General features: G+C 36.3%; 1 protein-coding gene and 1 non-coding gene across 2 annotated transcripts in view; one reads left to right on the top strand and one right to left on the bottom strand.

Annotated features, from left to right (window-relative positions):
- Positions 1 to 27,860, top strand: part of CNTN6 (contactin 6) — a 272,370-nt gene that overhangs the window by 88,075 nt on the left and 156,435 nt on the right. The window lies entirely within an intron of this gene.
- On the bottom strand, positions 2,574 to 2,678 carry LOC112662999 (U6 spliceosomal RNA). The gene has a single exon (XR_003138991.1). It is a non-coding gene; the product is annotated as a U6 spliceosomal RNA (small nuclear RNA).

The raw sequence follows: 27,860 nt of genomic DNA, 5'->3' as shown, positions 1-27,860 counted from the left end.
CAAGTGCTCATTTATCCACAATCAACCTACTCCCCACACCATGCACACACACACATGCAAAAGTCCTAATAATGACCCAATAATCCAAGGTGAATAAGCAAGCAATAATCAATAGCAACTGAAAAATAGTATCCCCCATCTCAAAGGTAAGAAGGAATCAGCCTTCATGAACTCAGTAGCTAGTATGTACTTTTAGAACTGGAGGGTAACGTTGGCCCTTCATCTTTATCTTTACCTTCATCCCCAGAAGGGACTGAGAGACTTCTATAAGAGATCACTTCTTATAAACTACCTCTCTCAAAATGAGATTTTATATCAAAAACATTGATGATTCTTATATTCTGCTTATGGATTAGCAAGAATTTTATCCCTTTGGAATTTACAGGAGTTGATAACATTTTGAAAGTTTACAGCTTCATAATATTAGAAAAATTAAAAGATTACAGGATTTACAGTATTAGCCACCCTAATGTACCTTTGGTTTTTCTGTGGTCTCTTAGGACTGGATTTTGGTTAAAACAAACAAACAATGAATCAATTGAGGTTTTTAAAATGCTATTTAAATAAATCTAAAAATGAAAAATGGCTATACCTTATAATATTATAAGGAATATGGGAAATATTAATTGGAAATGTTAATTTCCAATAACCAAGAAACATAATGTTCATAAATTCAATTAAAATTCTTAACTTTAAGTTCAGAAAAATAGAATATTCAGTTATCTCCTGGAGAATGGAAGGCTTCTCCCCAAGCCTCTGTAGAAAAATATGATGTGAAATTTTAACAATACTTTCTATTAGGAATTTCAATTCAGTTTTCTCTTATTGGCCAAATTCCCTGGTATTTAGGGATAGATTAGTTTTGTTTGTTTCATTTTTTTTTTCTGTACACGTGTGATTGCATATCTGTCTAGAATAGGCTTGAGTTACTCCAGTCAACTGGTATCACAAATCTTACCTTTGACATGCAGATGTCTGTAGGTGATGTAGAAAGAGGCTGAAAAAGGGTATTTGCTGTATGAGGCAAGACTCAGCACAGGTTGATGCCATGTAGCCTAGAGGTGTAGCTGGAGTTGATATACCAGAATCTATTAGACCCACCTTAAGATTTCACAACAACCTTGTGATTGAAGTTTATGATTTTTGATGACTTAAGGAACAAAATGTACCCAAAACATGGTCTCCTATGAACTTGTTTGCCCCTCCCTTAACACACACACACACACACACACACACACAGACATGTACTCACACAATCTCATTTCTAAACATCCTTTACTACAGTTATCACTGTCTACCTTATTTTGTAGAATAGATGTAGAGGTAGAATCACATTTTCTAATCTCGAACTCCTTTGGGTTTGTCCAGTTTATTTCTGCATCCTTGAAAGTGCCTACCACACAGACTTGCACATTCTTTTGTTTTTTTTTAAGGAATTATTTTTTAATTGAAATTCACATTCTTAGCACACTTAGCAAATATCTGTTCAATGAATGGGCATATAAAATAATTAAGTAGCAATTTTGAGTGTTACAGCCAAGAAAGTCAGATTATCACCTGAACAGGTGATATATTGTCTTCTCCAAGTTAACTCCACATCAATTAGCTGTGAGTACCAATGTTTCATATTGACTGCAATGAGAATTCCTTGGTGGCTACATAAGAACTCAATTGGAAAGAATTCTGTGATTAAATACTAATGTCTGCTAAGCCAACAGAATAGAAAGAGGGCTACCACCTTTCCTGTAAAGTAACCCCTAAGATGTGTCCTACCCCCTTATTCTACAGATAAACTCGGCTTCAGAGTGTTAACACATTTTATTATATGTCACACAATCAGTGGAAAAATTATGATACAAACTCAGACTCCCAAATTCTTGACTATATTGTTTCTTCTCACAGTCTGCTGACTATATCTCTTCCATTGAGACCATCTTCCTTTTACCATGATAGGTGCTTTTATCCTTAGAGGATTACAAACAGCCTCTAGGAATACACACAAGTTGGTTGGTACATGATGAACGTTAAGTTAAATAAGAATTTTGAAATACTAATACAGTATCTAGCGTATGGTGAACAATCAGTACATATTCTTGAATATTATTTCTTTAATATTACTCTTCTTCTGGTTACTATATTTAAAAGTCACCTTTCTCTCTAGGCCATTTTCTCAGGATCTGTGTGATTTACTTTACAAATAATGTGATTTTCCAATGCAGTTTCATCTGTTACATAAAGTACAAGAAACTTACGGTTAATGCTCTAATTGTTCAACCTTAGTTATATATGAAGGAGCAACCCTGTAAACCTCAGATTTAAATCATCATTCAGTCTTCCCACTGCACTCATTTTTTTTTTTTTTTATTTTTTTTTTTTTTTATTTTTTTTTTTTTTCCACTGCACTCATTTTAAAAAGTCAAAGTATAATTAATATTCAATAAAATACAATGATCTTGACTGTTCAGTTCAATGAGTTTTAATAATTGTACTCACCAAGAAACCACTGCTTAAAACAAGATATAAAACATTTTTATTGCCCCAGGGAATTTCTCATGTCTTTTTTCAATTAAAGAACCAAAATGGAATGCCTCAAAAACCTGTGTCATCCTTATGTAGGCTCTATGATAATTTTCTCTGTATTGGGCCAATTTTAGTTCATTCTGTCAAAGTGGGCATGACCCACCGCATTTCGTATTACCTCCCCTGTTTCCTCACCTCTAGCAGAAATTATTAAGAAAGGGAAAAGAATAATTCATGAAGGAATCTCCTTAAGTCAATTTAAGATCAGAAAACACTTGGTGATGTCGATCGAAAGATGAATGGATAAGGAAGATGTGGTCTATGTATACAATGGAATATTACTCAGCCATTAGAAATGACAGATACCCACCATTTGCTTCAACGTGGATGGAACTGGAGGGTATTATGCTGAGTGAAGTAAGTCAATCGGAGAAGGACAAACATATGGTCTCATTCATTCAGGGAGTATAAAAAATAGTGAAAGGGGATAAAGGGGAAAGGAGAAAAAATGAGTGGGAAATATCAGAGAGGGAGACAGAACGTAAGAGACTCCTAACTCTGGGAAAGGAACAAGGGGTGGTGGAAAGGGAGGTGGGCAGGGGATGGGGGTGACTGGGTGATGGGCATTGAGGGGGGCACATGATAGGATGAGCACTGGGTTTTATGCTATATGTTGGCAAATTGAACTCCAATAAAAAATGATACTAATTTAAAAAAAAAGAAAGAAAACGCTTGGTGAGCATGACCCCCAGACTGTTTGAAGGTAGAAATCTCTGTTTTGTAAGGTGTCTTTATACTGTTACTGATATTTTAGAGGGAGAAGACAGAAAATCTCTTAGAGAAATGGTGTTACCCAAACAAAACATCCTCAAATTATAGTACTTACATTTTTATCTGATTCTCAGCTTTGGAGTTAGAGATTTGGTTTTCCTAGCATGGAGTTGATCATGTCTTTATGGATAAACACTTGCTAAGCAAATTTACAAGATATTTTTATATAAATATTAAAGTAATAGTTTCTATTAATATAATGTGTCAATACATTAATAATATATTATTACAATGTATTGTTTTCTTTTTCTTTTTTAAATTTTCATTTAGTATTATATTTGCAACCATTATCCAAGCTACTCTATTTTAGACTTTCTCAATTTGTATTACATTATCACCCTCCTATTTCCACAAAGGAGTCCTTTTAGTCAAGCCCATGAAGTTTTAAAACCATGCATACTGTATATCTTTTTATATAATATATGTATTCCTGTGCTTTATACATAAAAAGTAACGTTTTTCACCACCCTCTGTACTCCCTGAAGCCAATTTTTACTTCCTTGAGGACTGATATTGACTCCATTGAGAATGAATGCCCTATTCCTTTTTTCTTGCTACTTGGCACTATGGATTATTATATTAATCCTGTATCTCTGATACTTTCCCATCCTGAGTGTTGCTGGATGTGGAGAGAATGCCAAGGCTAGCCAATTCCTACAGATATTGGAGGATTCACCTTTGAAAAGTCTTTCATGTGCAGACTAACCATCTAGACCTCATAACTCCAACCACCTCCTTTATTGGGCTTTTATACTTTGGTCCTATTCCCCTATCCAATTACTCCAGGACCAGGTATGAAACAATTAGGGATAGCCCCTACACCCCAGAGGCTGATGAAATTAGCCTCAAACTAGTCCATTTTAGATTTCTTACCCTGCTTTGCCTATTCATTCTTACCTACATTTCCCTCTGCCTCCTGACTGACCCCAGTGTTCCCCTAGGTGGCCTGACACAATGTGGCAACTCCCCTCCTTTGGGAACTGTAACAAGCCATATTTTCTTTTCTTTCTTTTTTTTTTTTACAAGCCATCTTTTCAGTGGCAGCCATCTCCCAATCAATTGTCTTCACTATACCTAAATAATAATAAACCCATTTAAAACAATTATGGATCAGGAAGTTGGTTGGTCAGCATGAAATATGGATAGTCTTTTTGAAGGATATAGTAGGGATCCCTGGGTGGCGCAGCGGTTTGGTGCCTGCCTTTGGCCCAGGGCTTGATCCTGGAGACCCGGGATCGAATCCCACATCGGGCTCCGGGTGCATGGAGCCTGCTTCTCCCTCTGCCTGTGTCTCTGCGCCTCTCTCTCTCTCTCTGTGACTATCATAAATAAATAAAAATTTAAAAAAAACTGAAGGATATAGTAGTTTATTGAATACACCACAAGGGAGGGGCAGGCAGGACAGCAGAGGGGAGGCTGTCTGCTGAAATGTCTTGAGAGGTATTTGTTAGAGTTATGGTGAAGCCTTGTACATATTCCCTGTACCTAACAAAGTACCATCCTTAGTTTTCTCTGTGCTAGTAGGAGTACTGCAAAGTGATAAATGTATGATCTCAGCAGTCAGACTGTTGGGATCAAACCTTACTTTTATTTCTTCTCAGCTATGTGATCTTGAACGTCATGGGTTAGCCATGAGTATTAAAGAATACGTGTAATGCACTGCAAACATTAGGGGGCAGCCGGGGTGGCTCAGCGGTTTAGCGCCGCCTTCAGCCCGGGGCGTGATCCTGGGGACCCGGGATCGAGTCCCATGTCGGGCTTCCTGCGTGGAGCCTGCTTCTCCCTCTGCCTGTGTCTCTGCCTCTCAGTCTCTGTGTCTCTCAAGAATAAATAAATAAATTTAAAAAAATAAAAATAAAAAAATAAACAATACGTGTCATGCACTGCAAACAATAGGAATCCCCAAGACCACCCTTACTTTCCAATACTAACTGCAAGTTCTCAAGATCCCAAGATGACGTTCAGGTTTGATAATTCCCTTGAAGGATTTACAGAACTCCACATAGCCATCATATTCACTATTATGGTTTATTACAATGAAGTGATATAGATTCAAATAAGCTGAAGGCAGAGGCGCATAGAGCAGAGTCCAAGGAAGTCCCATGTGCAGGACTTCCAGCTGTACCCTCCTAGCAGATAGGCAGACAGTGCTTACTCTCCTGGGGAAGATGCATGGCAATGTGGGGAAGCTCACTTGACTCTTGATGTTGGTGTTTTTTTTGGCATTCAATCATGTAGATTTGCTTGATTGCCCATGTGGCTTACCTTAGTCTCAAGTCACGCCAGAGGTCAAGCTGATAGACAAAGCCCAAGTTTCCCCTTACCTTTCACAGATCGCACCATAAATCACATCGTTACTGTAGACTGTGTAGTGTTGCCCAAAGCACACACCATAGATCACATTGTGGGCATTGACTATCTGGCGTGGCCCAACGCCCCAGGGTAAATAGACACTCTTGTCACATACATTATCACAGACATTCCAAGGATTTACAGATTACATCTTCTGGCAAAGGACAAACATTCCTTTGGGCAAGTTTAATTTTTTCCTAAAGGAGCACTTAGGCTAGTTGCCACACCCATTCAATGCATAATCAGCATGAGTATTGTTATTGTCTTAGTTGTCATGCTAAAATCTCTCCTGCCTGAAGTGTGCTGTAAAAGCACTGTGCCAAATTCTTACTCTTTTTGCCTTTTCTTTTCTGGGTCTAAGGAGACACTTTTATGTTGTTAATGAGCTTTCTATTCATTCATGGTAACATGTACCCGATTAAGATTTATAGCCTTTGGTTAGACCTACACAAACTGTAGTTTTGCCTTCTTAGGTTACTTCTTAAATAACCCTAGGTATCCCCAGACCTTTTCAGGTACATGTTTAGAGATAACCCCTGGGGCTGTTTTGACAGATAGTTGATGTCATTCATTATATATCGAATCTTAATATTCTTCTCACCTTTAGTGTAATCTTTTTAAAAAATATTTGATTTATTATTCATGAGAATCACAGAAAGAGAGAGAGAGGCAGAGACCTAGGCAGAAGGAGAACCAGGCTCCATGCAAGGAGCTCAATGTGGGACTGGATCCCGGATCTCGGGATCACACACTGAGACACCCAGTCCCAGTGTAATCTTATTTCTACATTATCAGAGGACACATCACTGTAACTTCCTATATTCTATATATGAACCTATAGCCATTATTTCAGCCACCAAAGAAGTTTTTGGTTTGGTTTTGTGTGTTTCTGTGTGTGTCTCTGTGTGTGCTTTGTGTTGTTGGGGTTTTTTGTTTTGTTTTTTTTGGTTTTTGGTTTGTTTTTGTTTTTGTTTTTTGAGGCATCATTAAAGGCTTGCACAAAACTAAGCAGCAATGACTCCTTTTTTTCCCGGCCTGGAAAGGTGCTGTCTTCCTCATAAAACAAAAAGACACATGAAGGTTACATTCTTATTGCCCTGTCTCATTATTGTTGATGCAAAACTCCAATTAATTTGCTTGTAGTTATGGAAATATCTCCTTTAACCTTGGTGACACAATCTGAAAGAATTTGTTTTAGCAATGGGCATTGCTTAACAGCTTTTGGCATTTGCTCAGGCTGAACAGTCATCCGGAGAGTTTGTGTCTTCTTTCTTTCTTTAGTTTAGTGATCCGCTGCAGAAATATTACACGGAATATGCAGAAAACCTTCACCCTGGTGGCTGGCATAGAAGCAGTATGCTCTGATTAACAGTAGGCGCTCTGCAGGTGTCACAGTCTACCCTGGAATCTGGCTCTTGATGAGCTTAGACAAATAGCGTAACTGCTCTGCTCAAGAGGGGGTGGTGGTAATATCACTTTCTTCTTTTTAGATCCGGGAAGAGAAAGGGGTTTTTGTTTATTTGTTTTGTTTTCTGCTGTATGCTTTGCCTCTAAAAGTGACTGGCACAGAAGGGGCAATAAATATTTCTTAAGGAATGAACAAAGGGTTGTGATGAAGAGAAACTGGCACTGGGCATGCAACGCCCTTAGACTAGGATGTGGCACCTAGTTAGCTCTAAGTAAATATTCATTTGAAAAGCATGGAATTGTTGCAGGATTTCTTTTTCTTTAGTGCCGGTGGTTCTTGGTTACCACTTTGAAGAATGAAGAGGCAGACCAAATGAAGAGGGATGGGCAGCAGAGCCAGGTTTATTGAGCGATAGTAAAGCAAAGCCTATTGAGCAATAGAACAGAGCTCGCGAAGAGGGAAGACACCGAGACGGTTGCCATCAGACTTGTGAGGTCTAGGGTTTTTTATGGGCATGTTGGTGGGCTGTTTTAATCTGATTAACCCTCCATGTGCCAGTCACCCAATCAGGTTTTTGTCCACGCGCTCATCTACCCATCAGGTGGTAGTTCACCTAGGAAAATCTAGGGTTCCTTCCAGGGTGTGTAAAATCCATTGAAGGGTGGTTTCCTGTTAGGAATGGCCCCCTGCCCCCACCTTCCTTTCTTCCAACTATCCTTTATTACAATGAAAATAAAAACAGATTAAACTTTTTAGATTCAATGAAATGTGTGGTGATGGGTTTATAGGAAATTCATTAATTATATTGGACTCTTAATTGTATTGTCCATTTCTTTGTTCACCCAATATATATTGAGCAATTATCACATGCACATGCGCTACTGGAGGTCCTGGGAGCTCAGAGGTTAACACAAATTGTAAGATAAAGGACATCCATGAAACCTTCTGCCCAGTGTACAGTTCCCACATGTCTGTCAGTGACCAATGGCTGAGGAAAATGAAACCTGCAGGCCAGTGATGAAAACAGAGCTTTTAGATCATTAACTTTATTATTAATCTTTTGTCATTTTTGTATCTGTCAGAGTCTCTAAAACTCTTGAGCTATAAAAGCATTTTCTCTGAGACAAGAGATTATTCAGAGACTCCCCTCTTCATTTCCCATGTCTGCCTTAGAGAATTTTGCAACCAGTTGTTTCAGGTTATAGACATAATTGGCTATCAGTCATTTTGGTGTCATTGTTCATTGACACACATCTCTGCATCATCTCTCAGCCTTCTGAAAAGCAGGGTTCCAGTTTCTGATTAATCTTTGTCCAGTCATTGAGCATATTGAAGCAGCTCCTGGTTAATTAAACCATTTTATCTCTAACCTCATACATTTTCTGGATGTAACAGTGATAGAGGTGTCAGCAGTTCCAAGCACAGCCCTGAAACCTTGCTAATCAGTTCCTGTGATTTGCTGGGGTAACATTGTTTCAATTGTTAAAGCCAAATTGTTGTGAGAGGTTATATGCATAGGGACATTTTTATCTCCAAGTCAATTACACATATTTAATGAAACCTAAGGAGTTCATAAAGTAAAAATAAATACATAAATTGGCATCTATTGTTTTTAGTGATGTAAATCCAGGACATGTGTGCACACACACGCACACATGCACACACACACAATGTGATAAAATACTAAAATGTGTTCTTCTATGGAAAGAAAGAGCATGGGCTTCTTATTTTACCAGCTCTGTGAACATGGCCAAGTCATAGCCCTTTGGATGTCATTCTCCTTATCTGTCAAATAGCAATAATATTAATACCTACCAGGTTCTTATAAGGATGAAAACACACTAAATAATATTTTATAAGATATTCAATCTGTTCAATAATGTGTGCTAATTACATGATAGTTATTATTGTTCTAGGAAACCACCCCATTCCTCCAACTCATAAAAGCAAGCAATTAACATTTTATAATAATTTTATTAAAAAGTGATTGCTCCAGTTTTATAAGGATTGCAGAGAATCACAGTAGAAGTCAAAGACAGGTAACTTTTACTATTTAGGCAGGGCTTCTCAAGATGTATAGTCCAGTTGTACTAGAGTTTAGGATAGAATTTCAAGAGATACTGGAAGGCAGGAAAAGAAGCCAACTTAATTTTATGAACTACTTGAGGCTTGTCTTCTGCAAAGACCTGTATGTAAGAAAACAAAAAAACTCAAACAAACAAAAACTGGTGAGGTGCTACCAAAAATCAACAAAAATCTGCCTTCAAAGAAATTTGAACAACACTAAATTGTCCCTTGAAGAATCACAATTCCCACTTTAGTGTTGAAGGCTGTGAGAAATTTGGAGCAGCTCTAATGAAAGGAATAAAGGAACAGCCTTAAATCCTTTTATTTAGTTTATGATTTAGGTGTTTTTCCCCCAAATATCTCACATAACTTGTGTTACTACACAAAACATCTTTCAAAAAAAAAATGCAGAGGTTAAGTGTTGTGAGTTGAATAGTGTCCTCCACAAAATTCATGTCCCCCCCAGAAATTAAGAATGAGATCTTATTTGGAAATAAGGTCTTTGCAAATATAATTAGTTACAACCACTGACATGAAATCATCCGGATTCTGACTGAGCTCTAAATCCAATGACTGGTGACTTTGTAAGAAGAGAGGAGGATGAACAGAGATACAGAGGTGATGATGTGAAGATGGACGCAGAGACTGGAGTGATGCTGACCCAGGACCGCCAAGGACTGCTAACAACCTCCAGAAGCCAGGATAGAAGCACGGGTTGGTTTCTCCCTCAGAGCCTCCAGAACAAATCAACCTTGACTACCCCTTCATTTTAGACTTTAAGCCTTCTGAAACTATAAGGGAATATATTTATTGGTTTGCACCTCTAAGTTGGTAGTAATTTGTTATGCAGTCCTGGGAAACTAATAATCTACATTTATGTAGTAGTCCAAAAATGACAATTTGCAATGTGAAAAATGCCATTAACTGTATCTCGATAAGAGCTTTCTTCACTTTTCTGCCCATTTGTTTGGGTTCCTCTTCCATTTTTCTGGTCATTGCAGGATCACGGGGAGAAATTGTATATGCTAACGATAAGCAGCATGTCCAGTGCTAAGGAGTCTGATTGTGGTTGAAAAGTAGACTGTCCATTATCATCACTTGTGCTCTTGTCAGCAAGAGCACTTGGCACTTGTGAATTATCGGTGCTTGTGAAAAGTTTATAAAATAGCTTCTTCCATGCTAGCACCAAGAGAAACAAATAAAATAAATAATAGAATAAGTAATAGCCAATATATGATAGCAATGTTTGTTAAATTTAAGTTAGTCTCTCTGCTTAGTTTTGGAATCAGCATGGAAAATTAAGATGAATGTTTACATTTTCAAAGATCAAGAGCTGAATAGAATTTTGTGTTCTTTTCTTTGTCTAGAGAAACAAAACAGCATATGCTTTTAATTTAGCCCTTCAGAGAGCTGCATCCACTCAGCTCTGTTTGAACTCAATCTCAGAGTATGTGTCACATTTGATGGTGGGCCATCTGTGATTTCTCCAAAGCAGCAGAAGGAACCATCAAGATCATGGCATCTGTAGAAGCCAGTGACACTTAGCCCCTTTAAGGTCTGATAGGCAAATAAAGAAAAAAAGTAGATTTGCCAGAAGTCTAGTTCCTTCTTTTCTGCAGAGCACGTCCTATCAGGATTCCCTATTAAATTCCTTAAATACAAGCCTGGCAGCTACTGCTTTCTAGGCACGTTGGCATGCAGAATTTGGACATGTTTTTCAAATTGAAAATGTGATCACAAGCTTAAGTCACATTTATGGTTTTCCAAAGCCCTCAAGATGAGCTCCTCATTCTTTAAGGTAGCTAAAAGTGATTTCTGGATGTCACTTTGGATATCTATTTTTCTAGCCCCATCTTCTGTCAACTTCCTTAACAAGGATTACTTGAGCTCTCCAAATGCTTCTTGGTTTCTCTCAACTCAAGGCATTGTAATTTATTTACCTTATCCTCTTTCTAAAGAGTCCCTCTGTCCTAATTCCTGTACTTTGAGGTTGTTAAGATTGTGGTTTCTGGTGTCAGACTGACTAGTTTCAAGTTCAAATTTGTGTAAACTGGGGAAGGATTAGCATTTTCCTCATAGAGTTTGTGCTAAGACTTAGATAATAAATGCCAAATTAGTACATGTAACACCTAGTAAATTGTCAAAAATGTCATCAGTCATCATCACCATTAATTATCTTTCAAAACCCAGGTGGGATAAAGTTGGCACTGAAAAGCATTCCCTGACTTCACAGAATTCAATTAGATAAAAGTTAATAATAATTATTAGAACACCCCAAATATTAATTATTTTAGATCCATCAATTCTAATTCTAGAAAATTATGCTAAGAAAATAATAATAAATGGGGCACTGGGAGTCTCCCCTCAAGCTTCCCACTGGGAGCCTGTGTCTCCCTCTGCCTATGTCTATGCCTCTCTCTGTGTGTCTCTCATGAATAAATAAACATCTTTAAAAAATAAAATAATAATAAATATAAAGACATGTATTATTGCATTATTTTTGATAAACAAAATATAGAACAATATAAACATCTTTGTTTAGATATATTAGTCACATAATGGATTATTATGAATCTTTCAAAATATATAGTTCCATTAAAACTAAAATCTCACAAGTGCTCATTATTAGTAGGAAAATTGCTTATGTTATATTTTTAACTGGATACTGGGAGAGACTAACAATTGATAGCATAGTACAGCCAAAGATTTAGGAATTATAGATGCCAGTATCCAAAATTAGGTATTTTTTTTCTCTTTATCTTTCTGAGACTTGTAAATATCCCATGATAAGCATCTATTATTTATATAATGGCATAAAATAATAACCTTAAACTTAAAAAAAATGCTGGTTGAGTAAATAAAACTCTTTCTACATGCCCATACCAGCCCATGCCAATAAAATGTGTCATGTGTTTCTCTTGTCTAACTTTACCCCTATGATGAAGAACGTGGAAACAGGTTGATAGACAATGTGAAGGGAAAACATGAATAGGAAGGAGGAGAAGAAAAAGCGCGATGTAACTTCATCTTTGTGAAATATTTACAGTCAGTGTAGCATCACCGGAGAAACTGTTTATGTTCAAATATTCAACTGAGGAAAAACAGGAACCAAAATTTAGAACTGTCTGAACCTTGAAAGAATCAATAGAAAATGTCAAGGGCTTCTCTCACACAGGGAACCAACCATTTCCCCACTCATAAAAGAAAAAAAAAATCTTTTGTTGATTATGAGCCTGGAAAAAAAAAAAAATTGAACTCATGTTTGTCGTCTCTGTAAACTATCCTTGTCATTTAATCTTTATATTGGGAGGAAGACAATATAGCATAATGAATCAGGGGATGCTATTTCATTTTCTTATTTCATATTCGAGTTTAGTCTAGTGTAATTATGGTGTTTATGAAGTTTAAACTGATGTAGCAAGAGAGAAATAGAACAACTGCTCATCTACTCTAAGGAGCATTTCTTCATAAGAAAGATCACATTGGCAAGTAGAGGAAATGCATGAAAGATTTTTATCAACCAATAATTTAAATTTATAAGAAACTTTCATTGTGGTAAATTGGAAAACATATAAATCTATTTCTAAATAAGTTTTAAACTAAAATGAGCAAAGCTTAGCAAAAATATTTCACAGAGAGAGATAGAGGCAAAACAAAAACAAAAATACCTCACCCCAATCTGTGAGAAAAGAGCCGAGAAAGAACCGGGAAATTATAAATGAGCAGATCTGCCCTTGGCTGTAGGCAAGATCTCTGAGACAGTAATAAGGAATGAGGTTACCAAACATCCAGAGAGATATGAGCTGATAAAACTTAATCAGGCTAGTTTCACAAAGGGCAAATCTTTTCTGACAAATTTGGTGGCATTTTTGCATGGCACAGAGGACAGGAGAAGTACGTGCCTGGAATGAGAGATGGAATTCAACTTGAGAAAATAGCAAGGCATAGATGACATACATGGGAATGAGGTACAGCCTCAGCTTTCCAAAGAAGGCCACTTGGGTGACATTTCACCCCAAACTTACAGATTTCATTAAGATATTCATGTTGGCAATAAGCATGAACAGGATTGATGGATCAGCATGCTTGCTTGTCACACTCTGTTACCAAAATTGTATCAGTTATCATCAAGTAATGTATATTTGGGGAATATGTCTGTCTTGGCTATTCACAGATTTTTAGAGTGCTTTTCTCAGTTATCTATCTTTTTCCAAATGTTCTTCTTTCAGTTTGTTATTGATACACACATGGAATCAAAGCCATTTCGGGGAGACACAATCTTAGCTCAGAGAGCAACCAACGGGGTCACTGTAATATCTCAATGATAACACTTGGTTTTGTGGGGCTTTCTAGCATCTTTACTCTGGGACATTTTAGAAAAGTGCTTTTAGGTGCTTTGTATACCTGACAGCATGCTGTTACTTTTCAGAGATTAATGTTCAAATGCTCTACATTAAGGAAGTTATAGTGTCAAAGACCCAGAAGTTCTGGAAGAGAGAAGAGAGAATTTGAGTTTGCCTCTCAGTTGGCATCAGTCTACAAATCAGGTTGTCTCTTTAGTCCCAAAAATACAAATAACCAAAACTGAAACACACACATACAAACAAGTTCTCTCGACTTCACTTACTTCTCTCATTCCTCTTTGCCACCTGACTTTTGTGTTGTTTCTATTCCATCCCACAGTTTTCTTTCCATCTTCAGTTTACATTAGACTTGGCCTTGTGTATACCAATTTATCCTGACTTTGATAATGAAATTTCTCCTAAAGAAATGAAAGATTTTCTAATTATCAAGTAAGGTTTTGTTACTCCTGTTTTTCCCTGTTCTCTAACACGTAACAACCTTAACCATGTCCTCTATTAAAAACTCTCCTCTGGGATCCCTGGGTGGCGCAGCGGTTTGGCGCCTGCCTTTGGCCCAGGGCGCGATCCTGGAGACCCGGGATCGAATCCCACGTCGGGCTCCCGGTGCATGGAGCCTGCTTCTCCCTCTGCCTGTGTCTCTGCCTCTCTCTCTCTCTCTCTCTCTGACTATCATAAATAAATAAAAATTAAAAAAAAAAAAAAAAACTCTCCTCTCCTGGCCTCCCATATGATGGATGTGATTAGCAGAATAATGACCTCAAAGTTGTTCATTTCCTAATCCCTGGAACATGTGAATATGGAGGTTACATGGCAAGGGGAGGGGGGATCAAAGTTGCAGATAGAATAAGGGTTGCTAATCAGCTGATTTAAGAGGAAGTTTACCTTGGTTGAGCCCAATGTAATCACAAGTGTCCTTAAAACTAGAAGAAGACAGAAGAGAATCAGAGGGAAATGTGAGTAAGGAGGAATGGTCAGAGTAATTTGATGTAAAAGGACTCAATGTACTATTGTTGGCTTTGAAGGCGAAGGAGTCTACAACCTAAGGAATGCAAGTAGCCTCAAGAAGCTGGAAAAAGTAAGCAAAAGCATTCTGCACTGGAGCCTCTCAAGAAAGGGATGCGGCTCTACCAACACTTTAATTTTAATTCAATGAGACCCATTTTGGAATTTTGATCTACAAAATTATAAGATAATAAATTTGTGTAGTTTTATGCTACCAAATTTGAGATAATTTGTTATGGTAGCAATAGATAACTAATATAATGATTCAAGTAGAATAATCTCAATTTCTCATATAGGCCTTCTTAGAATTTTTTGGCTCTTTTCTCTCTTTTGTCAGTTCTAAAGATGCTGATAATCTCTGGTTTTCCATCTTCAGTTTTCCTTTTACACAATTCCATGTTGGTACTGTCTTTACACAGCAATGCCATTCAATTGTTCCTTTACCCCCCAGGCAACTCCTACTTATAGCTAGCTACTGGTTCTACATCAATGAGTCCCACTGGCAACTATAATTTAATGTGTTTTAATGATATTTTTAAAATAGCAAAATAATGAATCTCAAACAAATATGAATGAACCCATGTGAAAGATGTTACCCATGTTAATTATGGGAATCAGTCAAATGTTGCAATTTGTTCAAAGTAGAACTCAAAGAACCATGTGTGCATGGGCAGTAAGAAATGGTAAAATGGATTTATAAATGGATGCAAAAATGGGTTTATCATGGCTAAACTTCATGGTATGCCAATTATATCTCATGGAAAATAATACAAAAACAAAACAAAACAAAAACCTAGTTTATCTGCAAGGGAAAAAAGGAAAAAACAATTCCATTGTACTGGACACAATTCATTTACATTTCAATGGTTAAAAATCATTTGCATTCTTAACAGTTTTCTTTTCCTTATATTGTTGTAAAATAGATAAAAGACATTGAAAGACAGTGTTAACCCCAAGTAGGCACTGGACAGGATACCCAGTAATCATCTTGTGTCCGTTTTGAAATCTTTTTTCTTTTTTTAAGATTTATTTATTTATTTATTCATGATAGACACACACACAGAGAGAGAGAGAGAGAGAGAGAGAGGCAGAGACACAGGCAGAGGGAGAAGCAGGCTCCATGCAGGGAGTCTGACGCGGGACTCGATCCTGGGACCCCAGGATCAGACCCTGGGCCCAAGGCAGCGCTAAACCGCTGAGCCACCCAGGCTGCCCCCGTTTTGAAATCTTTCACAAATTCTCCTGATAATGGCGGATCACATTTCTCTGCTCTGTCACTTTTTCTTTCTCCTGATAATCATTTTATACATTGTCATCTCCTCTCAAACTTCCCACACTTCCTCTCCCATCATCTGTCTCAGCCGATAATATTTCTTCCTCCTTCCTAAGAAAGTAAGGAAAATATCAGAAGATAATTTTAACATGCTTTCAACCTCACATGTACCAGTGTATTTTCTGTCTTCATATACTCTGTCTTCCCTCCTGTTACTGTGGAAGAAAAATTTCTTTCTAAAGTCGCTCACTATAAAGTGAACTGGACTGCTCCTCTGGCACCTCTTCAAGGGCATCTCTCCAGGTATTGTCTTCTCACTATCGTGCATCATCTTGTTCACACTGTACTGCATCATGTCCAGAAGTATGCAAATATATGATATAATATCTCATCTCAATAAAATATGCCCTTGACCCTGAATCTGTCTATCTTAATTCTCTGGACCCTTTCATGGAAAAACTCTTTTTTTTTTTTTTTTTTTTTTCATACTTACTGTCTCAGTTTCCTCTCTTCACATTGCTTCTTGAACACACTCCATTCAGGATCCATATCCTACTCAACTTTTGCTGAGTGCTCAGTGATCTCTACATTGCTAAATCTAATGATATATTTTCCCCTCGACCTATTTGCCCTACTATCTCTATTTGCCAAAACTCACCACACCCTGTTCAGACGTTACCAGACAAGTGATGTCTTCCTTTGCAATATTTTATAAAATAACACCCCACCTCACCCAGAATTCCTAGCTCGCTTACGTTTATTTTTCTCCATTGCACTTAATACCATCTCATGTACCACGTGTTTATTTGTTGACTTAATTTGTGCTGCCCCCACTCAGAAGACAAACTCCATTACAGCAGCAGTTTTTAGCAGGGTTTTTTTTTTTTTTTTTCCCCATTGCTGGATTTTCCAAAAATAGTTTTTGCAAATGATAATCCCACAAATCAAAGTTTGTTCAGTAAATAAGTAAAATATGAATTAAACTTGTAGCTGCTTTCTCATCTCCTTTCATCCATGGTGCCCTCATCTGTTTCCTTCTCCTTCCTTTAACAGTTAAGGAAGTCAACAGACACACATTCTTGAGTTCATCTCTCATAGCTAGCTCAGAGGAATCCTTAATGCTCTCTTTCCCTATCTCTCACTTTAAATCAGTTATATCATTATGTTGGTATTGCCTCTAAACACTTCAAAAGACCTTGCACATTGTTCTCATTCTCTTCATTCCTACTGACAATGCCCCAATTATCTTAGCGTTTTCAAATGTTTGATAAATAATCTCCCTGACTTGTGGTTTTCTTCCCCTATCCTTCCTCCAGTTAATCATAGATCTAAGCATGTCATATACCTGCTTAAAATTGAAAACACTTCCATGTTTTCTAACTGTTAACACATCAAGTTCAAACCTCTGTAATGCCATTTAAGGGCCTTCAAAATATTCTAAATATACCATTTCATTTCTATATTTCATTATTCTCCTACCTTCCAGACTAGTTATATTTTTTTGAGTGACAGGTATGTTCATATCTTTATTCAAGCCAGTATTAGACTTTTGTTACTACACCCTTCCCTTTCAAAGTTATTCTCACTCTCATTGTTTTACACATAGCTCAAATAATGCCCTTTTTATCAGTCTTCCATAACCTCTAGGCAGAATTAATCACTTCCTCTTTGAACTCCCTTAAAAGTATAATTAAACTTTCAGTGTGACACTTGTCCTATAATGTTTGCAGTTAGTTACTTGTTTTCATGTCTGCCTCCCTTTCTGGGGTATATATCCCAGTGACTGAGAGTGTCTGTTCTGGAGTCAGATTGCCTAGATTCAAAATTGGATTCTAGCACTCTCTAGCTGTTCAATATTGAACAGGTTACCTAAGTTCTCTAAACCTCAATTCCTTTACACTTAAATTGGCAATATTAGAATCTGCCTGTCAGAGTTCTTGTAAGGATAATGTAAGATAATTCATGTAGAAGTTCAGCTTTATCCTTGGCACTTACTACATGCCCCGTTTGCCTTTATCTGATAATAAGCTCCTTGAGTGCAATTTATTTATTTATTTTTATATGATCAGTGCCTGAAGAAGGTTCAGCATATAATTAGAGCTAATAAGATTTGGTTGAATTTACTTATGTTAGACTTTATTACTGTGTACCAGCAATATCTAACTAAGCAATAATGTAGAATTATATTTTGGTTTGTCTTGAAACTGCAGAGATCAACAGAATATAAAATGTATGGAAATGCATATTTCTTACAATGATTTACTTTGTGATCTGTGTGCCACTTCCAAGGTGTCCTATACTTTCCAGGCAGGTTTAATTAATGCTCAGCCCCAAATCAACCTAGGTCACTATAGATGTCTGACCAGACCAAAATACTGTAGGTCTCTATGTACACATCTTTTACCAAATATATACCATAAATTTATGCTGTTAGGGTGTCTGATATAAAAATAACTGGAATGATTCTATCATGTTCAAAGTAGCTTCTCAATTAAGAATTGTCTTCTCAAATGTCTATTGTATGGCCACTGTTAGGTAGATGTTAAGCCCCTCCTCCTCATTTTTGATGTTTGCTTGAATATCTCACTGATTACCAAGACTGTAAAATGAATGCCAATTTCAAAGTATGGCTTGATTCTAATTAAGGTTTGAATTTAAGGCTATTTTGAAACTATTATCTTTTTTTTCAACTTACTGAAATATAATTGATATATAATATTGTACAAATTTAAGGTTTATGATGTAATGATTTGATATATGAATATATTATATATTGCCACATAAAGTAAGTACATCTATTAGCTCACATGGTAACAATTTTTTTCTTTATATGTTGAGAATCTTTAAGGTCTATTCTCTTAGCAACTTTCAAATACACAATATACTTTTGTTAACTATAGCCACCACGCTGTATATTATAGTCCTAAAACTTATTATCTTAAAACAGGAAGTTTGTTCCCTTTGACAACCTTCACATATTTCCCTGACCTTCCCCCATTCCTCCCTACATCCACCTTTTCTGTTTCTATGAGTTCATTCTTTTAAGATTCCACATATAAGTTACATTATAAGTGTTTGTCTTTCTCTGCCTGGCTTATTTCACTTAGCATAATGATCTTAAAGTTCATTTGTGTTGTCACAGACTATAGTAGTTCCTTCTTCTTTATGGATTAATAATATTCCATTTATGTATATACGACTTTTTAAATATTTTATTTATTAATGAGAGACAGAGAGAGAGAGAGACAGAGAGAGTGGCAGAGACACAGGCAAAGAGAGAAGTAGGTTCCGTGCAGAGAGCCCAACATGGAACTCTATCCTGGGTCTCCAGGATCAGGCCCTGGGCTGAAGGCAGCACTAAACCACTGAGCCACCCAGGCTGCCCTGTACATACCATTTTTTTTATCCATTCATTCACTGATGGACACTTAGGTTGTTTCTGTCTTGGCTATTGAAAATAATGCTGCACTGAACATGGGAAGATAAACTCTTGAAATAATTTAAAATATATTTGTAAAATGATTGCTATCATTTATTACTGTTGCTAGAACAGGGCACCTGGGTGGCCCAGTCTGTTTAGGATCTGCCTTTGACTCAGGTCATGATCCTAGGGTCCTAAATCAGGCCCTACATTGGGCTCCTTCTTCAGGGTGAAGTTGGCTTCTCCCTCTGTCCTTCCCCTGCTCATGCTTCATCTCTCTCAAATAAATAAATAAAATCTTAAAAAAAAAAAAATTCCTAGAACAAACTTCTCTTTCCTTTAGAATTTAAAGGCTAGTGTTTCCAAAAACCAGTTTCTCCAACTCAGCCCTCACTATATAGCCCCAACAGTGTATCTATCTAACTATTTACTGGACAGCCAAAAACTATGAGCCCCAGACTCATGAAAATGAACATCTGCAAGAATGAATAATACGTATTTTTTGCTATAAAACCACCTTTCTTTTTTTCCTTTATTTTGAAGAATAACAAATTTCTGAGCAATCCTTAATGCTTTTCCCCCTCTGAACCTGAATTCCTGAGAAGACATAATTGACCATAGTCTAAGTTAGATAAAACAGGCCTAAGAGCTTGGTTTGGAAACAAAGAGGCTTAGTAATAGAAAGAAAACAAAGCCAAGAGAATAGAGCCTCTTTTAGTCCTGAGAGTATGCAGAACTCCAGTGGTTATACTGTAGTATGTGCAACCCTGGACTTTGGGTCAAACCTGGATTTGAATACTAGCTCTGGAATTTCACTAGCAGTGTGACCTTGAGCAAATCATTTAATTTCTGTAAGCTTTAGTCAGGACCAGCTGCAAAATTTGTAGGGCACAATGCAATATGAAATTGCAGGGTCCTGGGGAGACAGTCCTGGTGGTGGCAGGAGGAGGCACCAAGTGTTAGACAAGGTGCCAAACCCTCAGTGCTTACCAGATTCATCAGACTTCACTTACAAAACTCAAATTTCTACCTAATGGTATTAAGAGTGTTAAGGCAGTGCTTCCAAACATTAAACCAGAAATGCAGGGCCCTCTTAAGAAATGAGCCCTGTGTAATCACATTGGTTACAAACCCTGGTTTTAGTTTCTTCTTTGGTAAAACCAAGTGAAGTCATTTTATTTATTTCTTATGTTGTTCTAATTTTAGTGAATTGGAAAACAATTTTTTTAAAAGATTTTATTTATTTGAGAGAGAGAGGGAGAAGGGGGGCCACCCATGTACAAGCAGGAGAGAGGAACAAAGGGAGAGTGAGGGAATCTCATGCAGTCCCATTGAGCAGCTCAAACTCGCAACCTTGAGATCATGACCTGAGCCAAAATTCAGTCAGGCTCTTAACTGATGAGCCACTCAGGTACCCCAAAAATCATTTTAGAACTTGAATTTCTGCAGTAAAAAGAGTGCCAGGAGCTTAAGTAGGGAACTACTATGGAAAGGAAAGAGCTATGACACAAAGATCCCAGGAACTTTCTATCTGGATGTGACCTTGGAGATAACTAGTCTTACCCTTCTGTGAAACGTGAAATTTGCCCAAGACCAAACAATGAGATTTAGGTAAAACCATGGTTAAACATTTTTCGGCTCTGTGCTCTTTTAGATATGAACCTTCTCATGTGCTTGAATTTGCCCCTAATAACTTCTCCTGAAAACAAATGGTTGACTGCCTAGGTTGTCTGTGCTTTCATAGTTCTAGAAAAAGAACATAACCAGCATAACACTGGCTTCACTCTGTTGTTTATTGTTTTGAATTTGTCTTTCTAAAGTCTCTTTGCAAGAAACAGAAATAGTAGAGTTGATGGCTCACAGAACCCAGAGCAGATCTCACTGAAAATTAGGACCAAAGATCAACAAGCTCAGAGAATAAAGTCACTCTTTATTCAGTTATTCTTTCTCTCCATCATTCTACTGCTTGTCTTCCTGTCTGCCTCAGTCTTTATATAGACTAGCATTCTCTAATTCTTTATGAGTTTTATGGAAAATTAATTGCTCTAATACTCCTGATTTCCTCATCTCTATTCAACTAAAAATCAGTGACAACCATATCTTAATATTATTTGCCTGTTCCCAGAGAAGGAATAGCAGCCCAGAAGGTCATATCCACCTTAGGTCTAGTCAACCATCGCCAGAAAAGTAAAGTAAATCAAACGAGACTTTTTGCTATAAAAATTTCTATTTTTTTTTTTTTTTACTTTATTCTGTAAGGGAAAATCACATGATTCTTAAAATGGGTTAAGAGCTGATTTTCCAGGATGCCTGGGTGGCTCAGCGGTTGAGCATCCCCCACCTCCCTTTGGCTCAGGGTGTGATCCTGGAGTCCTGGGACTGAGTCCCACATCAGGCTCCCTGCATGGAGCCTGCTTTTCCCTCTGCCTGTATCTCTGCCTCTCTCTCTGTGTCTTTCATAAATAAATAAATAAATAAATAAATAAATAAATAAATAAATAAATGCTGATATTCCATGAAGAGTTTTGTGGAACTGTTCACAAATGCTAAAATGTGACCGCCTGAGATACAAATGTTCTCAATATTCAGGGAGATGACAATGGTAGGCTTAATCCAGTATTAGTCAGATAATAAGATATATGTTTTTTATATATAAATATTATAAATATTATATATTTTTAATTCCATGTAAAATGAAGAGGAAGAAAAATGGGACAGAATTCCACATTAATTTTCAATAACTGTATGTTTTTCTTTTAATTTCCATTTAAAAGCATTTATTTTTCAGTGTACCTTTATTACAGAGTTCTTGCTTTACTGTCAAGTAAAACAGTTTTATAGAGTAGCTTTACGATCATAGGTGATTTTATAATAGTAGATATTATCAATACAATTATTTAATTTCTTGTTGTCAGCACTCTTCCTAACTTCCAGTATCTTCTTAAAGTACTTGAAAAAACATTTTGATTTCTTGGTTTTGATATATGTTGTCACAGTTTTAGCTGTTCTTATACAAAAAACTGATGCTCTCTTTGCTTTCTGACAGTATAAACAAAGCAACAAAAGTGTGCTATTATGTAATCATTCCAGTATAGCCTTTAAAAACCCTCAAAATTTACTGAAAGAGACCGATTAGTTGACAAGCTAGACTTTTCACTGATATGAACTCAAGCTCTTCAAATATTGATAATAACAAATAAAAATGAATAAATAAGATACTGACTATAATTCACTAAGACAAGTTTTTATGTCTTCCAAAATAAACCACAATTTGTTAGAAAATGCCTTGTTCTATTAGTTATAAATTCTTAGACTACCAAATGGGAATGAAAGTATGTCTCAAAAAAGGTGCCACAGGGTTTAATTTAATTGGTGAGTATAAAGGTCCTTTGAAAACCACAAATCATTCTTCCAAATATAAGGTATTATTAAGTCAAGTTATATTCCAAATTTGGATTATATGAAATTTGAAGAGCTCTTTTGTCTGAGTGAAGGTGAAGGAAGGTAGATAAACTAACATTTTTTTGTTTGCCTCTTTTGTGTATGACACTATGCTGGGTGGTTAAGATGCAATATTTCAGACAGGTTTCTTTTTTGGGGAACAGGAAGAGTGGTTGGAAATTTCTACAAAAAGAACAGAAAATCATTCATATTCTACCATCAAAAATTAGATTACCACCTCAACTTATTTGTTTTCAGTTTCTTTCCTTCACTTAAAAAGAAAATCTGGGGGCACCTGGTGGCTCAGTGATTGAGTATCTGCCTTTGGCTTAAGTCATTATCCCTCAAGTCCTGCAACAAGCTCCCTACTGGGAGCCGTCTTCTCCCTCTGCCTATGTCTCTGACTCTATGTGTCTCTCATGAATAAATAAATAAAATCCTTTAAAAAAAATCTGTTACTGTTAATCTTTGAATGATATGGGTGTTAGGGTTGCCAACCTCCTATGCACTTGAAAATTCATGTATAACTTTGACTCCCCCAAACTTAACTAGGAATAGTCTACCGTTGCCCAGAAGACTTACTGATAACATAAATAGTTAATTAACACATATTTTGTATGTTATATGTGTTATATACTGTATTCTTACAATAAACTGAGCTAGGGAAAATAAAATGTTATTAAGAAAAATCATAAGTAAAAAATACATTTACAATACTGTACTATAAATAATCCACATATAGGTGGACTGTGCAATTCAAAACGATGTTGTCCAAGTCAACTGTATTTTCTTTAGTATATTCTATGCTTAATTTAAATATTCAAACTGTGAAAAATTATGCAATTAAAATGAAAAACTTTATCCCAAATAAAACTCTCCCCCAAAATAAAAATTATTAAAATTTGGTTAGCTATCTTTCTATGCATATAAATGAAGAGAATGTAGATTAATAAATGCATAGAAAAATACTTTTATAAAAATGGGATCATATCATAAGTACTACTTTTAACATGAGGATTAAATTTTAGTTTGGTTTAACAAAAGTAAAAATAAGGCTGAATAAAAATGAATTTTGAACCTCTAATAAATTGAGTCAACAGAGATATATATATTTGTATTTATTTTTCTGAAAGATTTCTCTAAGATGCACTAAATAATAATAAAAGGTTAGAGTGCTTATGCTTTTAAAAATTGTATATACATATATTATATGTATTTTTATCAATTGACTTTTTGCCATAAAAGATGGTATTAGCACTTACATGTGTTTTTTTTTTTTTAAGAATTTTTTTTTTTTTTTATTTTAGAAAGAAAGAGAGGGGGCAAAGGGGAGGTCAGAGGAAGAGAGAGAATCTCAAGCAGACTCCCTGTGGGGTGAGGAGCCTGTTGTTTATTTTAGAAAGAGAGAAAGTGTGTAAGGAAGGGAGCAGAAGGAGCAGAGGATCTCAAGCAGACTCCCTGCTGAGCAAGGAACCTAACTTAGGGTTCAACCCCTGAGATCATGACCTGAGCTGAAATCAAGAGTCAGATGCTTAATGAACTGAGTCACCCAGGTACCCCAGCATTTACACATTTCTATCTTTATTTCCTTATGACCCTTCATTTTTCAATTTATATTGTTATTTTTACATTATCCAAGTTTATAGCTTTCATATTCTGCTCTATAACTAAAAATAACATGGATATTAAGTATTAGTTTTATATTTATATTTTCAACATGCCTTCTATTCCTCCTTCTTTCTTGAGATTTATATATATTGGCTCATTTTTAATTGGATGGATTTCATTGTTATTTCTTTAAGAATGGTCATTTATGTTATATTCCCCTTAAGGTGTTTTTTTTTTTATTGTTAAAGAATGTTGAATACAATTATACTTGGAAGATAACTTGGTGGGTGATAATAGACGTGTATCCTTTTATTCAGAATATTGTAGACTTTCTTTCCCACTGTCTTCTGCTATAGAAGGCTATCATTTTAAAATCTGAGATAGTTAACATTTTTTTTTCACTCTTTTAGATGATATTCTGTTTCAGCCTGGCCTTGTTAAGCTTTTCTTTAACTTTGAAGATCACTTAACTAACACATGCCTTGCTATTAAGTACTTTCTCTTAAATGTCCCTCGGAGACGGTGTACTCTTTAAAATATGGGAAATTTTCTTCATGATATCTGCTGCTGATATGTTTGTTTTATCAAATGAGTAAACTTGATGTCACTGAGATAGATGAGTCTATCTCAATGACATCAAAGATTTTGTTTGTTCGTCTTTATTTTTCCTGTTCATTGCCTATTTTTCAGTTGCTTTTTATCTGTGTTTTTTCAACTTCATTAATTTAAATTACTTCAAAATGTCCCTGTATGTCAGTAATCTGACTTCAGGAGATATCTGTTTTGTTTCTTACCTATTCTAATTGATTGATCAGTTCTTTACTGATGCTGTTTGGTTTGCAACATGTATCCTTAAATTTACAGCCCCTGGATTTAGCTGATTCTATTGTTTATTTGTTTTTTCATTGCCATTGAGTTATGTTAGCTTTTTCTGAATTTATGTTCTTACTCTGCAGCATGAAATGATTTTGAGAAATTTCCTAGATTGATATTCTGTCTATCTTTGGCATGCTATGTTTTTCAATTTTATTGTTGCAATATATTTGCATAGTTACTCTTCCATTTCTATTCATTTGCTTATACTTGAGGAAATATGTACAGACAATTTATATATTCCTTTATAGGGAGGTATATTTCAACTTTTGTCTTATCATAGCAGGGACCTTTTTTTTTCTCCTTCTTAGCTCCAGTTTGGAAGCTGCATACATCACAAGTACCCACATTTTGGAACTTGAGAGAATGATGGGATAGAGGGAAGTTCAGTCTTTATTAGAATATTTGGGTACTTCTCTCTATTTTAAGGTTTTTTAAAAAATTATTTGTTTGTTTATTTTTAAGTGGTGTATAGCAGCATTACTGGTGGAGGAGTCATAGGTATACCTCACTGGGGAAACATATTGTTTATTAGTTGGACCCTAGAGGTTTTACCAAGAGAGTATATAGGCATGAAACTATTAGTCTATGAAACACAGTCAGCTTTACTGATTCACACTTCCCTGCTTTACTCTCTGCTCACCATAAACTCCTGTAAGTCCTCTTCAGCTAGAGTACAAGAAAGATTAAAATACGTTACGTATATACAAATGTGCTTAACTCCAGAACTGGAGGTTGTGAGAGTTCTCAGTATTTTGTCATTTTACCAGTAAATCTCACAAGAGGTGAGGATGAAATTAAGGAGTCACTTCTCGGAGCAGGGCAGACTCTTCTTACTACACTGTTCTTTTTGTTGTTGTTTGCTTCTTTGTTTTGATTTGTTTAAAGTCAAGGGCATTGGGGTTTGTCCTTTCTCTTGTGCAGACTTTGTTCGTTTTTGTTGCTTACTTGTTTATTTGCATTTGTAATTTCTTGCACATTTCATTGGGGGTTGGAATAAAAAGAGTGTATTATATCTTCAGTCCACTCTTTCTCAATTAGCTTTTACAACAACATATAAGACTAAATATTGCTATTTTACAGTTGAGAGTTAAATAAATTGTCCATCATTATGTAGCTAGTAACTGACTAGCCTAGAATTAAAATCTGTGTCTCCACTTCTAGGTTATTAGTGGAGTATATTGATATTATAGTTGAAAATAAAGTTAACAAAATAATTTATTTTACATGGATGCAGATATTTTAGAAGACTAATAGGAAGGAAGTAGATCTGAGTGGATAATTAAAACAATGAAGACGGAATCAGGATACCCAAGTTTTACTTCTTGCTGTCTCTTAAAGCAGGGGGTGAATTTGGAAAAAGGATCATTCAACTTCCTAGGTTTCAGTTTCCTTGTCTATAATAATGGTGATGATGACAATGGTGGTGGTGATTGTCATGATATGGTGATTACACATTTACATGTACCAGGAACAATATGACACATTTTATAAGCAGTATATCATTAAATAAAAAAACAACCATTTGATATACATATGTCTGTTTTACCAATAAAGATACTGAAAATTGTTCAAACCCACTGAGGTCAATTTGATTCAGCAGCACATACTCTTTTTTTTCTCTCTCTCTTTTTTTTTTTTTTAAGATTTATTTACTTTTTGAGAGAGAGAAAGAGAGAAGAGGAAGGGACAAAGGAAGAGGGAGAAAGAATCCTCAAGCAGATTCCCTGCTGAGTGTGGAGCCTGATGCAGGGCTCAATCCCAGAACCCTGACATCATGACCTGAGCTGAAATCAAGAGTCAGTTAACCAACTGAACCACCGAGGCACCCTATAGGGACACATACTCTTAACTACTAGCTCTATTGTCTTTCCATACCAAAAGTCTGGCATGAATGGTCTACCAAATACCTACCAACTCTGATGTGTCTAACTATGGTAGATGGAGATGACCATGCTCTTACATGTCTCTCAGGTATAACTATAAGAGTTCTGGACTGAGTGTCCTTAAATTAAGTCTTAATATGATGATCTTTATGCTTTATATTGTTCATTTCAATTTAAAAAACAACAACAAAACAGTATTTCACCTTAAATATAAGATTTGAACTCTTCATCCTCCTCTTCCCTTTCCTTTTTTTCTTAATAATTCAGTCCAAATGCCATGAAGAGAGCTAAGTAAGATATATATCAACATGAATGTGGAGGATGAGAGTTACAGCAGCCACACATGAGGTAGTAGAGCCTGAGAGGGATGAGAGAGGTATCCATGTAGGGCAAAGGGTAGGGCAATGGTGGCTCAGTGGTGAAGGGGCAGAGCTCTAGAAAGGTGGTAAGGACGCCTATAGTGCAGAAGTCTGGCCCAGGATATCAGAGTCTGAGAAGACCCAGGAAGGTTCCATTGTCAGGGAAGGGTGATAAAAGTGGAAACCTGGATTCTAGTGTTGGAACCAAGCAGAATGAGGACAATTTCCATAGAAAGATGTGTTCCATTGTGAGGTGTTATATCTGAAGGATGTGAAATGAAGGAATCCACAAAGGAGGGAGTGCTGCACAAGGTTAGAACCTGAGTGAGAAGGAAAGGGATAGCCCAATTAACTGGCTTCAAGGCAGGTGTGGGAGTAAACTTGGGAGCACATGTCAGAACCTGTGTGAAGAGGACCTTTATAAAGAGAAGGTAGTGGCAGTAATTAGAAATTAT

Source organism: Canis lupus, chromosome 20 (genome assembly GCF_003254725.2).
Source record: "Canis lupus dingo isolate Sandy chromosome 20, ASM325472v2, whole genome shotgun sequence".
Taxonomy (NCBI): Eukaryota; Metazoa; Chordata; class Mammalia; order Carnivora; family Canidae; genus Canis; species Canis lupus.
The sequence above is the reverse complement of the archived record's forward strand: the minus strand, read 5'-3'. Positions and strand labels throughout refer to the sequence as shown.